Below are 17,889 nucleotides of genomic sequence, written 5' to 3' on the forward strand. Positions count from 1 at the left end.
TCTCATAGGAAATGTTAAAACCCCAGATGCCTGGTATCACATCTCAACAGATAACTGACTAGTAATTTGACTTGAGAAAAATCATATTATTGCCTGGGGAAGCATTAAAAAGTATTCCATGATCAATGTATCTGATTAGTTTGCTTTGACGGTACACTGGTGAGCTAATCAGGCCAAAGGGATCAATAGAGCACTTGACACTCTGTCTTTCATTCCTTCTGTCTTTGGATAACTACAATGTAAATGACTGGGTACTAAAGGAAACCCTACTGGGACGAATACTAAACTCTGCCTGTGCTGCATTGTGCACAGGGGAATCTCTGCAGACACTTAGCTGGTTCTTAATCAGTAGCGCGCAAAAAGTAGGTCCCTATTACACAGCCCTCTCTGAGTCTCTTATCATCATATTTGTCAGAGCTGCTTTATTCATTTCCAGATCAGTTTCCTCATACTGTAAACTTTTCAGCCTTCATAGCAAATCCTTGAGGTGCAATCCTTATTGTTCCTGATTGGCTCTGAACCTCTTTTTTCCCTCCTTTTCAGGCTCTGTGTTCCCATTTCTTTCTCTGTGTCAGGCACTGAGAGCTACAAGGATACCAGATGCCGTCCCAGCCTATTTGTCTTATCCGTTTTCACAGACAAACTAATTGCTATACAAAAGGTGCTGGCGTGTCCTGTCGAGGACCCTTGTAAATGCTTTACATCCACCACTCCATTCTGCCTGCCAGTAAACTGGCTAATTATAAAAGGATCACAAAAGAGTGTGATTAGGGATACAGAAGAGGGGGAGGAGGTGCGGTCCCACACCAGTGTAAATGGAGCACCTGAAACTGTTAGCTTACCATTAATGAAAACTCATTTTTGAAGCCGCCCAAATAGAAACTTAAGAGGAGAAAATAAACGTTTTATTATTGTTGGAACATTAATGTTTAGAGGTTCTAGTGCCACCTGTTAATATAAGACACACACACACACACAGGTAGAGCAGATCCTTGTTTTTTTATTTCAAACACAGTGTAATAAATTATTTTAACTTAGTTTTTTTTAATGATTTTTCCATCAGTTGAATAAAAAATTCTCAATAACATGTCTTCAAATTCTTTGATTTTTTCAGCAACTATTAAAAAAATATATACTGTACTAAGCAGATCTTATTATACTAAAAGCTGAAATATAGATGTACTCCATAACAAGTAAAAGTACTCATGATACAAAAAATGTGTGTTACAGTATATAAAGTGTGTCTATATATATATATATATATATATATATATATATATATATATATAGGTTTAACTAATGCATTAATGTGTAAGCAGTGATTTGCTGTTGTTTGTTGTTGGATCTTCTTTTATCCTGTTTCAGGTTTTATGAAGTGATGGTAAGTTTTTCTTGAAAAATTAACAATTAAAGAAATATGTGCATAAGAAATTTTGCATTTACAAAGCACTATCGGACAATCTTGTTGGCTCTTAATGTGCTTTTTTAAGCCCCCCCCCCCCAAAAAAAAATAAAAAAAATAAACAAAAAAAACAGCTGTGCACATAATATGCAGGAGCATTGAAGGCAGTCCAGTAAAATAACACTACTAACTTTGGCAAACAGATTGAAGAAGGATGTTGGGACTCACATGTAAAGTTCAGTGAATGTCTCGCATAGCTGTGCTGATCATGTTAGCATCATCTGTCCACAGACAAAGAGAAATTAACAAGAGCCTAAGCATTCTGCTCAAAACTGCCTTTGTGTTAGTTCCAGCGACTGTAGGTGCCTCCCAGATCCTGCTAAGCCATTAAGAGACGCAAAGGCAGAGTCTCGTGGCAAAAACAATGCAGATACATTGTCGCTGCTGGTAATAAAAACCTCTCTATTTGCCAAATGTCAACAGAGCTATGGACAAGCATCAGAAAGATAGTATTTCTTTCTGGGCTATTTCGTTTCATGTTGTGTTGCTGTAGAAATAAAAACATTTTTTCTAATCTGTGGTCATATAAATGCTTTGTCCTGCCTCCAGATTTGTGAAAATGTATCGAATCATCTGATGTGTTCAAGCATGTGTTTCTGTGTGTGTGTGTCCGTGTGAGCCTGTCTGTGTACAGACCGAGAAAACAGAGAGCCCTTGACTCCCCATCTTGACAAAGTTGGGTAATTAACGACAGAGCCTATTAAAGGGAGAATATTCAGCCAGTGATAAATGGCTTTAATAACAGGCCCATGTTCTCTCTAACAGAGATAGATCCTGCCGCCACAGTCTCCCTGCCCACCAGATAAAACTACCCATACTCCCATCTCACCACCCTCTTCATCTTGCCTTTTCCCATCGGCAGTCTCGCTCTTTTTCTGTTTTCTCTGGCTTTGTGGTTTCTTTCTCGCTAACTTTTAAATCATTTTTTCTTCTATCTCAAAGACTCGCATTGCTCTGTCAGACAATGCAGCTTTCCGTGAGCTCTGCTTGCAATTTCAGGCTAAAGCCACGTCAAAGCAATCGTATCAAACAAGCTCAAATGTTTTTCCTGTGCGCACAACAGGCATTCTGTGCATCCTCCACATTACGCGGAGCTCTACGATATTTAATAAGCTCAACCAGGTCATCTACCTGCATGCATGTTTGTGTTGCTGCAGTTGCGCTTATGCATGTTTGTCTTGTAAAACATCGTTAGCCTCTTTGTGTAGGGGCCATGCAAATTGGACAGTTAAAAAACGCCAGGGCCGATTTATGTTCCAGTGCAGCCCTTTAACAGGGGCTGTGCTACGGCTTTATGTGTCCTGGTGGGTTTAGGGGCAAGGACTGACCACAGGGGTCACATTCGTCAAAGCCCCCGTATTGTGAGATTGGTCCAGATGTCGGTCCTCATTAGAACAGGCCACGCTGAAAGAGAGGAAATTCAAATGGGTTAGAGTTAAGCAGTCCCACTCCCATCCACAAGGCTGAAAATGTGATGATTGTTGATTGTTTTCTATGCATTTCAGCGCCCTTTAAGTACAGAAAAAAATCATTCTTAGCCAAAAATGGATTGTACCAGTTTTGTCTGTTTTATTTGTCAACTTTTGAGATATATACCTCTGGGTGAACAGAATTTCAATTTCAAAATTGTGTTTCACAGTGCCCCTATTAGTCTGGATGATCCACATGCCTCACTCAAACTCCTTTTCCTGCAGAGGTGCTTATGAAAAAATGACAAGGTTTTGTGATTTGCACACTGTAAATGAAAGATCCTGAAAGACATAGTCTGACATAGAAGTATAAACTATTTGCCATTGAAATGAAATTTAAATATGAAAGCGATTTTAAGTGGAAATGGATGTGTTACAACTTTTTAAAAATGATCTAAATACTGAGGTTCTGTAAGGTCGAGGGGAAAAGAAAAATATCATTTGGTTTAAAAAAAAATCTTCTTTTTAAAGTAATATCAACGTAAGGTCAGGAAGGTATGCATGATGCATGTATAATACTTTTAGACTCACTGGACTCTAAAAGTTTGGCTTCAGGTTTGGGTCCTGTTAAGCACACACTCCTTGTCTCTCTCTTACACACACACACACAGATATTACTTGACATGTCCCTCTCCAAAGTGTGTGAAGGGTTCTTCATACAGAGGTTGTAGCATCAGGCACTTTCTGTCTCACAGAACTAAAGGCAGCAGGTCCATTAAATACACATGAGAGTCTAATTAGGGCCCCCTTTGTGCAGCTGACTTGGAGGTAGGAGTCACTGGGGAGCGACTTTGCCAGGACCCTGACACCCAGAGAACACACTGTGCAAATTAATAGAGAATGACCAAGGAGTAGCTCTGTGACTGACTGGGACCTCTGCTTCCTTGGAGGCAAAATTGTTCAGAGCTGATTGCTCTCATTAAATTTGTTATAGTGATATAATTATGATAATATGCCTGCGAAATGTGATGACTCTTAGTGTGTGGTGAGTTTGCGTACCATGGTAAATTTGATATGAATGTTTAATATTTATATGGTCCATGTGACCTTTAAATTAAACCAGGGAGAAAATATTGTCAAACTGTGTGTTTTTAGTTTGTGGCCTCAATTTTACGAACTTTCAGTGGTCATTAAAAAAGCAACACGATAGCTTTGTTGTCTCGATGTGACTAATCGTCACCCCCTTTGAGCAAAATTAAAATAACTGATCATTTTGCCTATTTGCTCCGAAATTCAAACAGGAAAGGGGATTTAGCTAGCTTTCCTATTATAATTAGGTTGATAATAATGTTGAGTGAATTATTGCACTTTTGTTATTCAGGGGGAAAGTCTTTCCTCTGCTGTGTCACATGAGATATTGGTGTGGACATAATTCTTATTCTGGCAGCAGCACATTGACTGATATTATTTAAATTACACCTCCTTGGGCTAAGTATTCGGAAATACTTTGCAGGGAATTCATCACCAAACGGTGTTGAGAATAAAAGGGACATCGACTCTTGATTACACTGACAAAAATGGCTTTTTTTTCCAAAGGGAAATGACTAATGTTGTTAAGGACAGATGCAGGTATACTGCACACTAAACACTGGTTGAATTTAATCTATAGATGATAAATGAAAGGAAATTGAATGTGGCATTCCTGGCACAAAGCAGGAGAATAGGCCCATGATCTCAAAATAAGTGTAACATGCACACTACTTGTTTTCAAAGTATTTGCTACCCCTACATCCCTATTTCATTTAAACACCTTTAACAAGTGTGAAAAAAAATAAAAATAAGAAAAGTTTAGTGAAATTGCCCATAAAAAGCCTCACCTGATTAAATTTGGATGATCTTCCCTTTAATCTTGTCTCTAACTGCACGACTGCTATATTTCTAAAGCACACCACACCACTACACCAGTCACATCAGTTTCTGCAACCTCTGTCCCTATCCTGGGTCAGTCCAACTTTTCCTGCACCTGGCACGTCTCTCTCTCTGTGCTGTTGGTAATTTTCTTCTTAACGCCGGACTTGAGGCTGCTGTTTTTAAGGCAGAGCCTTATGAGGTCCATTTAAGTGATGACCTATACTTGTGCTTAGCTTCTGCTGAAACCTCTCTGCTAGGTCTCTGTTATCAGTCAGTGCGACTGCCTCCTAGTCTCAATTCCTAGTCATTCTCATTATTGCTTCGCTGACTCCCCTGATCCTGATGCAGGTCCCATCTGAGCTGTGTTTCCAGTACTTCTTCCCTGTCTAATACCTCCCACTTTAATACCTAATACTTTTTCACCAACATGGTGGTGATGCCAGTGTTGAGCTGGTTCTGACTTGGCGCCTTTTGAGATCTGGCTCAATTTTACTATATTTGAGAACCAACTGGATCATTTACATGCAAAGACAAATTACAGTAGACCGAATCCATTGGTTACATCTTCAAATCGTTGGTGACTTTTTTATTGTAGCACCTCCTGTGGCCAATGATGTCAGTGAGACACATCGGCTTTTTAGTTTAGGAAATATATGGAACTACCTGTACATTAGACACTACATTGGTGGAAATGAGGTACTAATAGATCAGCCCATCTCTGATCAGCCTGCCTCAGTCTGCCTTCAGGCTCAAGGCCATCAGCTGAACCAGCCTTGCATCCCTCTAGGTTGGCTTCTGGTCCTCACCTGAGCAGGCTATTCCTCATCCCTCTTCCCTGTCTTCCTGAACTTTGCATGATATCAGTTTGTTCTCTCTCAAGTCTTACTGGCATCTGCACCTGGGTTTATGTGGGGGAGGGAAATACCGTCTGGTCAGTAAAATTAACCCTGTGCATGTAGACAGCCACAGTTTCCCTCTTCAGCCAAACAGCCATGAGCTGCCAACAGAACAAAGGTTTACACCATCCCATGGAGCACCTGAGGGACCAAATCCTCCACAACCTGCATAGTCTCACTCACATCATGGGGTGACAAGATCCAGCAAAACTTCAAAGACAATGTGGGAAACATTAGTAATGTAATATCTAACTTAAAAAGTAAACATATGGAAACAATGCAGGTTACAGGTTTGCCATTTAGTGTGTATACAAATATATTTCATTTGAATTCAACTTTCCATCACTGTTTCTACAGTCAGAGGTCAAAGAAGGCTGAGGGTCAGCGGGACGAGGCCAGTCCCAGCTCCAAGTAACAGGCTCCCCACCTCCACCCCAGTGGAGTAGCCGACTAACTTCTTTCTCCCCGATCTGTCTCCACAGGTCCCGGCAGCGGTAGGCGCTGTTCCCGACCCATGGAGGGCTGCATCAGTACCATGGCAGGATTGTGATGGGAGTGTCCTTTGATGGATGTTGGCCAGGTGTTCTTCATTGCCAGGACTCCAACACCCTCTTCCTGACCAGGAGGGAAATACAGCGTACCAGAATGATGCCAACAATATGCATTGTTGGAGTCAGAGTGGGTGGTCAGTTGTGTGCATGGGGACATTCAGCGGCATCCAGTAGTGCTGCTGCAGATAACGTTTAAGGGAAAAAAACACACAGAGTAAAGGTTGCAGCCCAGCAACGTCAGGAGCTCTTGTACAACAGAGGGACTAGACTTAGGCAACTGCTCCCTTCTTTCAGCTCAAAATTACTGTTGCTGAGTGGTTGACGTCCACTATGAGGTGGTGCGGTCGGACAGGGGAGGAGCCACAGAGATATTTCACCTCAACCTCCTCAAAGCCAAAGTAGGCTGCATATGCTGCTGCCTACTTGATGCCGACATCAACTATTTTCGCTATTACCTCCTGGGACGGTCATTAACCGCATGCTCAGACCACACCCCGCTGTAGAGGCTCCATCGCTTTATGTATGGATGCCAACACCCGTATCAACCTGTGATATCTGGCTTTGCAGCCCTTTAAGTTGAAGGTAATCCATAGGCCAGGGGCACAGATTGCTCTGGCCAATTTTCTCTCCCACTGGTGGGGGGGTGAGTAGGCTTAGCCGGATGGGTCCCCAGCATCAGTAGAGGTGGAGGTGTGTGGCGAGATGTAATCTGCGGCTCCACTGCAGGGAAGGGGTGGTGCAGTGGGGTGGAGGGCCAGTGGAGGCTGGCAGGACAGCTGAAAGCAATTCATTAATTACGCTCTCCCTATTTTAGTGACGCCAAGACATGGAGGAAAAAAGAACAGGTGGAGACAGGAAGCTGTTGGGACGAGGGGCACAAATAATTGTAAATAAAAAACACTGTCACAGGTACACTGACTGTCTTAGCTCCTCACTGAGGTCACACAGTCTTTCAAAAGTCGTTTTGCAGACTTATTCAGTTGTAAAGCCTCGCCTAGAAGATTTACAGCTACATTTGACAAAATCAATCTGCCGCTTAACCTTTAGCCGTACTCCAGGCAATGTGGAGTGTTCTTTTGTCTTACACAGGTGTAGCACAGTCAAGTGAAATCCTTTGACCACTGAATGAGAACTTAATGTTGTACCCAAGTGACTGAAACAGCAGTGATTTAGCTTCTGTCCACTGACATATTGAAGGGACTAAATATGAATTTTACATTTTATACTTGTACTTGTATTTCACCTTGGGGAGATGTTTTTTCACTCTGACATTAAGGGTCAGTTTTTGATTAGTCATTGCCAAAAAGAAGAGCCATTATAATATATCACTTATATATTTTGTACTGAAAAATGATTATGTGTGATATTACAGTAAATCATGAAAACCTTTAAATTAACCTTTTTTTTTAGTAAGGAGTGAGAAAGAGAGACTCGCCTGACTCACCTGTACAGCTGGCATTGAGTTCTTTGAACTCCAGCAGCCTCCCACACTTCTCTCCATTACGCTACACTTTTCTCTTCTCCTGCTGTGACAGCTTTGGCCTTTAAGCTCAGCACTGTTATCACATTTTAACAAGCGTGTCATTAACGTTGTCTCGCCGAGCTTTCTGTCGCAGTGACAGACAGCTGTTTTGACACACCCTGCCTCTTGCAGTTGCAGGGCTGACTTACAATAATGCATTACTAAAAATGTCAGTGGCTCCATTTAACTTTATTCGTTTTAAAGCCAGTGGTAAAGGTTTTTATTACCCACTTTATTGAACACCTTACGGTGAGATGGTGCTGTCTAAATTGTATTATATATTATAAACTTCTACAAGTATGTGGCAGCAGCTGCACAGGAATGTAGAGCACACATTTGCTCTTTATGGTACACAGTCCAATGGAAATGACTGTACAGATAATGTGCTTGTTCTTATTTGTGGATCACTGCGCACTCACATGTATGACCACGCTGGCCAAATGATAGTCTGCTCTGTTCACCTTTTGAATGCCAATATTTCTTAAGCATGCCTTACCTGAGCATAGAGTTACAGTGCACATTAAGTGATCTTTAACCTCAGATTTCTGGCCAACAAGCAATAATCCAACACCATCTTACTCTTTTCAGTTTCTAATGCTGTTCTATAACAGTTCCATTTCTGAACTTACTCTAATGTAATGGTAGGCTGTTAGTTTTTAACATAAAGCTACCATTCTTGCAATATTATAGCCACTTGTGCAGAAGGTTTATGTGTCTAGGCAGTTCTACACTTTTTGATAATACCCATCCTCAATCTTGTCTGTGTGTTCCTTTTATGTAATGTAATTATGAACAGCAATACCCATCAATGTACCAGCTGTCTCACTACAATATCTCCTTAGTCTGGACTTTCTCACTGACCCTGAAGATGTCGGTAGTCTAAAAAAAAATAAGTAAGGGTAAAATGGAATCATCAAACAAAATCCTCTTTAAAAAAGCCACAAAGCATGCGTCATCCCATTTCAACAACATATTAAAGATTTTGCTATGGAGCAAACTCCGTTTCTCCAAGTACCCAAAATGAATTACATTGTGGATTATCGCGTAATTATGGATCTTTCCAAAGACTGATAGAACCGGAAAATTGAGTTCTGAATATTTCATAATGCATAGCACCATCTTTGTAGAGGAAATTATTTAGGGATAGCATGCTCATTTGCAGAATGGATAAAGGTTCATTGCGAGTCACTAGAGTGCAGTAATTGGAAAGCTCCTGTGATTCAAAGGAATCATTCAGAGATGAGCGTGTCTCCTGGATAGCTGTGTAGTACTCCATTAATCTTCAGTCACACACCCAAAACTATCAGCTACCATCCAAACCTATCAAGCTGTTGGCATATACCATATTTGTGCCGCATATAAATCACAGTTATACAACAAATGTGATAAATGTGCACTTTATCCTTTTTTTATCCCTCTGCAGATGAGCTCTGGCACTCTCCCAACCTCAGCCACCATGAACACAGCAAGGAAACGGTAACTCTTGTAACCTTACATATGACGTTTTTTTTTGTAAGTCTTTATTTATTTCTTTTTCTTAAGTGTGGATCCTTTTAATGCACAGACAAGTAGAATTATCACAATATCAGCATTACATTACATGAAATATCGTCATCACCAAGGACAAACCAAACAATTTAAGGTTGGATAAACTACTCACTTAGGTGAACACTCTGACTGGGATCTAAAAGGATAATTTTGTCGCCTCTAGAAAACATATGAAGAAATGCCAGTTTTGAAAAATGTCATCTTTAAAAGGCAAATCTAAATGTCAGAGAGATAGATCCTTTACACAAAGAGAGCACTGCCTTCTGGGTAGTACACAGAAAGGCTTGAGAATAATATATTTTTCCCCCCAGTTGAAATGAACTACAATTACCCATCATCAAGCATATAAAGCAGTACCCTCGCATTCACAGTCTCATAGCCTGGGGAGGAGAGTGGTCACTGTTTGCAACATTAGTCAGGGAAAAGAACAAAAGGAAAATGTGTTTTGCTTTGTCACAAAATTGACTTTGCTGTGTTGTGATGTGAAGTATGTCACTGAGATGTTATGGAATATACTGAATTCATATAATGGACCAGAGGCAGGTAGTGTTAGGTGCTGCAAAGTTTTAAATAGGATGTTAGCATAGGCTGGAGGAGCTTTAACAAAAGTTAAACAAAATAAGCTCCAAGCAAGCTTCTAATAACTGACCTCCACCTATCAGTCCTTGTAGTTATGCATTTTCTATCACCTGCCCAGGTTAGGAAGTGGGGATAAAAACTCAAGTAATCAAACAATATTTGCATTAATTGCAAAAAGACTAAAGGTGAAACTTTTTTCCTCTTCCATTCACCATAAATATGGAAACATACACTGTGCATTTGTATTTTCATCAATGTCAGTGACTGTAGCATCTCCTACCCCATTCTCCCACCCTGTGCCTGCTCAGGAAACAGTCATATATTTATGATTGGCAGCTGATTTCCAAGCAACAAAGTTAAACTGCAGAAGGAAAACAGGAAAAAATAATTAGCGAAACAGCAGCTCAGTCCAATTTAAACCTGATGACACTAACATAAAGGAAAACTCATAATCTGATCCATAATCAAGCAGAGCACTTTTAATGGGAGCAGTATGTCTGTGAAGGTTCTCAGTCATCCAGGTCATCGTAGTCAAAGGAGCTTGCAAAGAAAAGCGTCTGGACTTCTTTAAGTTGCTTGAAGACGTTTCACCTCTCATCCAAGAAGCTTCTTCAGTTCTAAGGTCAAATGGTGGAGAGTCCCAGATATAAACCTAGTGGGAGTGACCCCCCACAGAGGGACAAAAGGACCCCCTGATGATCCTCTAATCGCCTGAGCCAAGGTGTGAAACAGGGTGTGGGTCCCAATCAGCCAAAGTTTCGGGTGTGTTCATTGTGAAACCTGGCCCCACCTTATCATGCGAATTCCTGAGGTCAGATGGCCCAGGATGTGAGTGGGCGTTAAGGCGTCTGGGAAGGGATCTCAAAACTGGATTATAGATGGCAGAGAGTTGGTGTCGTAAACCCCCGCCTCTGTTCAAAGATGGTCGCTCACAGTGGACATAGATGGCTTCTTTCACTCCTCTTTCAAACCATCTGTCCTCTCTGTCCAAAATGTGAACATTGGCATCCTCGAAAGAGTGTCCTTTATCCTTAAGATGCAGATGGACTGCTGAGTCTTGTCCTGTGGAGGTGGCTCTTCTGTGTTGTGCCATGCGCTTGTGAAGTGGCTGTTTGGTCTCTCCAATGTAGAGGTCTGAGCATTCCTCGCTGCACTGTACAGCATACACCACATTGTTAAGTTTGTGTTTTGGCGTTTTGTCTTTCGGGTGAACCAGTTTCTGTCTGAGCGTGTTGCTGGGTCTGAAATGCACCGGGATGTCATGCTTGGAGAAAACTCTGAGTTTCTCTGATACACCGGCTACATAGGGGATGACAATGTTGTTGCGTCTGTCCTTCTTATCCTCCCTCGCTGGTGTCCGGTCTTCTTTTCTTTAGAAAAAGACATCCCGGTGCATTTCAGACCCAGCAACACGCTCAGACAGAAACTGGTTCACCCGAAAGACAAAACGCCAAAACACAAACTTAACAATGTGGTGTATGCTGTACAGTGCAGCGAGGAATGCTCAGACCTCTACATTGGTGAGACCAAACAGCCACTTCACAAGCGCATGGCACAACATAGAAGAGCCACCTCCACAGGACAAGACTCAGCAGTCCATCTGCATCTTAAGGATAAAGGTCACTCTTTCGAGGATGCCAATGTTCACATTTTGGACAGAGAGGACAGATGGTTTGAAAGAGGAGTGAAAGAAGCCATCTATGTCCACTGTGAGTGACCATCTTTGAACAGAGGCGGGGGTTTACGACACCAACTGTCTGCCATCTATAATCCAGTTTTGAGATCCCTTCCCAGACGCCTTAACGCCCACTCACATCCTGGGCCATCTGACCTCAGGAATTCGCATGATAAGGTGGGGCCAGGTTTCACAATGAACTCACCCGAAACTCTGGCTGATTGGGACCCACGCCCAGTTTCACACCTTGGCTCAGGCGATTAGAGGATCATCAGGGGGTCCTTTGTCCCTCTGTGGGGGGTTACTCCCACTAGGTTTATATCTGGGACTCTCCACCATTTGACCTTAGAACTGAAGAAGCTTCTCGGATGAGAGGTGAAACGTCTTCAAGCAACTTAAAGAAGTCCAGACGCTTTTCTTTGCAAGCTCCTTTGACTTTAATGGGAGCAGGTCACAGTAAAAAGGGGGAGGGAACAACCACTTTTGCAAACATAACACAACATTTGGCAGGATAGAGGATGAGTTTGAGATAGAGAGAAAATTAATCCCACAATACTTTGTGTAATTTCAAAAAAGAAATTGTTGTTCTAGTTTTTGAATTGCATGCATTTGTTTGATATTTAGACTGTTTGTGATCATTCTCATGTGTCTGCAGAAACAAAAGTTTTTCACAAGGCCATCTCTTAAGATTTTTTATGTAATTTTTGTTTGTTTTGGTTTGGTTATTTTTACATCCCACTCTCCTTGTAGGGTGAACAAGGAGAAGTTGCTTACAGCAACATTGCTGTGTGTTTTAAACTATAAATTAAATATTGCATTTTGATACAAAACAGAGAGTGTTGGCTTAAAGTGGTTTACATCTCTGGGCCTAACTGATTCATCAAAGTTTGCAGCTAAAATATTTCATAGTACAGAATTTTCTTTTCTAGTTTTTTCTTCTTCTTTTTTTAATCTGATGCATGAAAGCCATGTTGTGTTTCTTTTTTCTTTTCTTTGTGTATATGGTGAGGTGGGGGGGATCACAGCTCAAGCAAGCAGAGCAGCATGCCTTATTTGAGTTTATATTTTACAAATTGACAATTAAACAAATGGTAAATGAATACCTGACTACATCTTTCTTTGGTCATCAGTTTCAAAGTTGGAATCCTGATACTTCTCAGTGGGAAAATATCTGAAAAGAACTGACTGTCAGTCAATGTAGGTAAGTAACTGAATGAAGATTTGGAAAAAAGGCAGAAGAAGAAAAAATGCATGAAGAAAAGAAAAGTGAGGTGCAAGTGGAGATGAAGACGGGAAAAGACTGGAGTCAAAGACTAAGACGGGAGAGATGGCGATCGAGGCGAAAGAAAGCAAGACTCTGCTCCGACTGTCCTGGGTCACATGTTTTTATATTAATGGTTGAGGTCTTGTGTCAGGTCAGGGAGAGCTAATCTTAACTCTCTTGCTGGAGGGCACCTTCAACCCATGGGGCATCTGGGTATCTCGTCAACCCAACAGTGAACCACCGGGCTCTTCTCTTAGCATGCAAATGAGACAAGAACAAATGTCCCATCACTTCTGGGGCTCCATGTCCCAAAGTGCTTAACACTCTTCCTGTCAACCCCCCACACCCCACCCCACTCCAGCTGCTTCAAAAAGCCCCTCCTGCACATCCTTCACTCTTTTTTTCTCCTCCCTCTGATGTTCTTTAAATGAGCTTCCCAACTCCACTTCTTTCTCACAATTCAATTTTACAAGGCCATTATCCTGGGTGTAATGTGGAGGTTAAATATATCGGGGCAGACATTATGTGAAAATAATTAGTGCTAATGAATAATGCACTCATTCAGCTGATGAAGGATGGTTGTCAGGGTAATGGAGTACAAGGGAGGGGCCCCTCTGACAAATGAAATTAAAATATTTAAACACTGTTTTACGATATTATCCGGCCCTCACACTCTTTCCCTGTTACGCACTCGCTATATGGAGCAGGCAAGCCTCCATGTGACATGATAGTTGTGCCATTACTCACGCACAACATCTGTCTCACCAGAGGCCCTGATACAAGGCCCATGCTTTTGCAGTACCTCACACCACAGCTCATCATCCCTGCCCTGATAATCACGCTGATGGCTTTAGAGATGGCGCTCTTATTGACAGTCGATGTCACCCTGCCAGATTATATTTTCTTCACTTTATTTATTGCCACTGCACTCATTCTGCCTCTTAGGATCTCATTCTGCGCCCATCATGTGACAATGAAGGATGTAGGTTTTAAATTGCCTGGTTTACAGCGCTCTCCCAGTCATTTGGCCTGTTCCAATCAATAATGGTAGACTAAGCACTCCGTGACAGATAAATGGTAAAGCATCAACACAACCTTATTAGACATAATGGGTAGATGAAAATATAGGAAAGTGCCTTTGACAGAGGACAGAAAGTGCATGAACTAATAATATATATTGCTTATTTCTTCATGCACCAAACTCTGCTTGATGAACCTTCAAACACCTATTTCCACCTACACCTACTTGAACTTCAGCCATTCTAGCATTTTGGTTTACTCTGGTTTCAACATAAAGTCTTTAAGATTGTGGTCAGTAATCCAATATATCAGAGTCGTCAAAGGCTGACAGAAAGTGGTGTATGTTTAAATAAGACTCCAGCCTATCCCCATTGTTTTGATTTAACCATGCTCCTGTGTAGTGATGAACACATTCCCCTTAAACACAAAAGATCCCTGGTTCAAGACCAGGACAAGACGCAAACCCAATAGTATACTCCCATTGCTGGTCCCAAGACCAGAAAAATTGGAGCATTGCATCAGGAAGGGAATTTGGTATAGATCAAACTTGCAGATCCACCACTGTGGCGATTCCCTCCAGAACTATGCAACATCTGTTGTACAGTAGGTGAAAACAACAGTGGTTGCTGGTGCAACTAATGTCAGTTAGTTGTAATGGAAATGTGAATAGGCTCAGGCTGTACTTGCTGACAATGACAACACTATCATGCTGATGTGATGTGATCCCTCCTAATTTATTTTCTTTGTAAGTATGCTAAACATGTAAACATTACACAATGTAAACATCATGTCACAGAGTAACAAATTACAGATTCAAATTTGGACCTGGAGATGTTATGAGGATTCGTTCTAAAGAAAGCAGATATATTTACTGCAAAACTTTAAACCTGTGGGTGCTAAAAGTTGTTATTAAGTTCAACAGTCGAAGTGAATGGGCTTATCTGCATTCTTTCCTGTGGTCACACGTTCTTGGTGTCAACTGAAAAAAAAGATCAAGGATGTAAAAACTCACAGGTTTTCCAAACTATCAGAACATTGGAGATGTCATCAGATCATCCAGAGACAGATAGATGCCCTGGTCATGCCACACATGACAAGAAGAGCTGCTGCTGCTACATTGCAAGCCCCAATCTGAGCAGCAATGACCCTCCTGGGAGTGATGGAAAACTCACCTGCTGATGTGACGGTCCAGCTGGAACATCCACTCGACAAAGGTGTTACTTTCCTGTTGAAACACAGACAGGGAGGAAGCAACTGTTTGCTCCTCCTGTCGTACGCCAGCATGCCCTGAGCATAGCATGAGGCAAACTGTGTGTTATAACTGCATGTATGGTGTGTTTACCTTTAGCTGTGTTTAGTTTTTTCCATTCCCTGTACAACCATGGTTGGTGATCTCTGCCAGGGCTGCCATTTGTCTCTGATTCTTTTATAACTTTTAGGACAATAATTTCTAGGTGTAGCCAAAGGGTGGAGGCTGGTTTAAGGATATGATCTCTGTTTTTCTCAGATGATGTGGTTTTGTTGGTTTTACACTGGGGCATTTTCCAGCCAAATGTGAAGTATATGGGATGAGAATTAGCATCTCCAAGTCTGAAGCTATGGTTCTCTGTTGGCAACGAGTGGAGCACTGATTCAGGGTTTGAACTGCTGCCCCAAATGGAGTAGTTTAAGTAAGAGTAGTTTAAATAAGTATTACTGATGATGACACTGCGCTGGTTGGTTGTGGTGAAGAGAGAGCTGAGCACGAATGTGAATCTGGTGATTTAACAGTTGATCTGTGTTCTTGCCCGCCCCTGTGGTCACAGGTTCTGGGTATCAACTGAAAAGAAAGATCAAGGATGCAAGCAGCAGAAATGATTTTTCTCTCAAGGGTGTTGGAAATAGAGGCATTTGGCCATTTAGGAGTCACTCAGAGTAGAGCCACTACTTCTCCTCATCGAAAGGTGTTTTGGGCATGCAATGGAGGTCCCAAGTACACGCTGGAGAGATTATATGCCCAAGCTGGCCAGTTGCATATTTATTTCAGTTATTGTATATTTGACTGATATAATCCACGAATCCTAGACAAATAGTGTTTAATTGAAATTATTTTTAAAAATTGTGATACTTCAATAGACAAAAGCTAAATAAGCTGATAAATAACAATGTAGTTTGTATTTGTAAATCTGAAAGTAATATTACATAAACTGTGCAAAAATACTGGCAGATAATAAAAAAGCTACTCTTTTTTTCTTCTTTAGATTACATTAATTACATAATTAATAAGACTTTAAGAAGAAATAAGGTTTGCTATTATTATTTTGGTGTTATATTTAATTTCATACAGTAAATTGTTCTTGGATACCTCCATCGGTCGTCCACGTATGTTAACTATGTCAGTAGGATGAGTGTTAACAAATTAAAGGTGGGTCTGTGGCTGAGTAGGAACAACCCACACACACCATACCCTGCTACATCTTGCAACTTTCTTTTCTTAACTCTTATTTTGCATTTTGGCAGCATATACATTTGACTTGCAAAACAGACCTAATTACAGGGCCTGCAGTATGCAAGCCACACATCAAACATTAAGTTACAGTAGAAGCCTGTGATCCCAGTCACATACTCTCTCCCTCTTTTTTTCTTCTGCCCTCCCTTGCCTCTGCACACCAGAAACACTGATTGTAACAGGGACATTAAAGGGGAATTACAGCGAAACTATTTACACTTAATGTAGCAGTCGTATGAACGGGGAAGAAAGATGGACAAAGATATAGCCGTATTAATAATACATGTTTTAATTAAGCAGCTGGGAATGCAAGGAGCAGGATCAAGGGAACAGACAGACAATGAAAGAAGAACTCGAAAGGAGGGAAGCGGTGAGAGAAAGACGGACGAAGAAAAAGAACTGAAAATGAGAGAGCGAATGACAGAGAAAGAGTAAAACAAAGCGGAGCATAAAAAGTAGAGGAGGGAGGAGGATTGGAATATGGTGCTGCGCGTTTCCTGCAAACCGTGATTCATGGGCAGTAAATATGCAAAGCCTGATGGCCATAAGGCAATCAGAGGAGCGCCACTCATCTACATGTTGCACAGTGGGCTATAATCCATCTGAGGGGCAAGGAATAATGATACCAGGAAGCAGGAATAAGAGCAGGGTCTGTTTATTACCTCAGACAGATCCATAATGCATACAGATGTGAGGGAGGCACACAGCTGCCTCTGGCCAGAGAACTCTATTGAAAAGTAGAGACAGTAATATTGTGTTTAGTGTAATGAAAGACAATCTGATTGAAGCACCTATTAAGGCAAATAAGACTGCTGTCGTATGAGGTTTAAGTGCCGGAGCTGTAACGATCACTGACAGGGTGGAGAAGAGCTGGGGTGGATACCAAAGGAGCAGGAGGCACCGATCCAACACCTCAAAGGCAACAGCAAGGTCACCAATAAATAACATGGGTAATGCAATATGAATGTGCACTCGTGCAAAGTGAAATGTAAGGTAATAATATGGTCCAAATATGCACATTTAAGACCTTGCTCGCTGTTAAGAGCATACCAGCGCAGATAAAATGTATGACCGGCAATAAAGCAGTAATTTGAATTCTTTGGTGTCATTGTGTTTACTTTTCTTTATTTGCAAAGACACCCCCACATTCACACGCACTCTTGAACACAAAGGCCTTCTTCCCCGTCTCCTCACAGAGGACATTAACACCAGGATCCTAGTGGTGCTAGAGTAAAGTAATAAATTGTGTTGAACATTGATAAACTAATGCAATTACCTGCAGGGCAAGCCAGTCAGCTAATTTAAAGATACCAGGTTTGTTCATGGGGTGGGAGGCACCGAATAGGCCCCAAGGGTGAAAGATGGCGCCTTTATTACATCTGAGAGGTCAGCTTGGTAGCAGTGTATTAGGATTGATCTTTTGATCCCAGCCTGGAACCCACCCCCTCCAAAAAATGTACCAACCCCATATGGCTGAGGAAAAACACAGCTTATCTGGCGCAAAGGGTTAACTCTGCCAGCCAGGCAGCCTAATTGAGCGCCACACATCTCAGCTACACAGCAG

General features: G+C 41.5%; 1 long non-coding RNA gene across 4 annotated transcripts in view; it reads left to right on the forward strand.

Annotated features, from left to right (window-relative positions):
* Positions 1–17,420, forward strand: part of LOC146718878 (uncharacterized) — an 81,231-nt gene extending 63,811 nt beyond the window's left edge. For 3 of the 4 annotated variants that reach the window (XR_014920482.1, XR_014920481.1, XR_014920483.1), the window contains exon 5: positions 544–1,091. This is a non-coding gene — a long non-coding RNA (uncharacterized LOC146718878). Of the gene's footprint in view, positions 1–543; positions 1,092–6,160; positions 9,228–12,683 lie in introns of those variants that run through there. The other variant, XR_014920484.1, reaches the window with a different exon arrangement.
* Positions 17,421–17,889: the final 469 nt, after the last annotated feature.

The sequence above is a fragment of the Copadichromis virginalis genome, linkage group LG1 (genome assembly GCF_057382275.1).
Source record: "Copadichromis virginalis isolate Kocher_CV1m ecotype Utaka linkage group LG1, C_Virginalis_male_GT1.1, whole genome shotgun sequence".
Lineage (NCBI taxonomy): Eukaryota > Metazoa > Chordata > Actinopteri > Cichliformes > Cichlidae > Copadichromis > Copadichromis virginalis.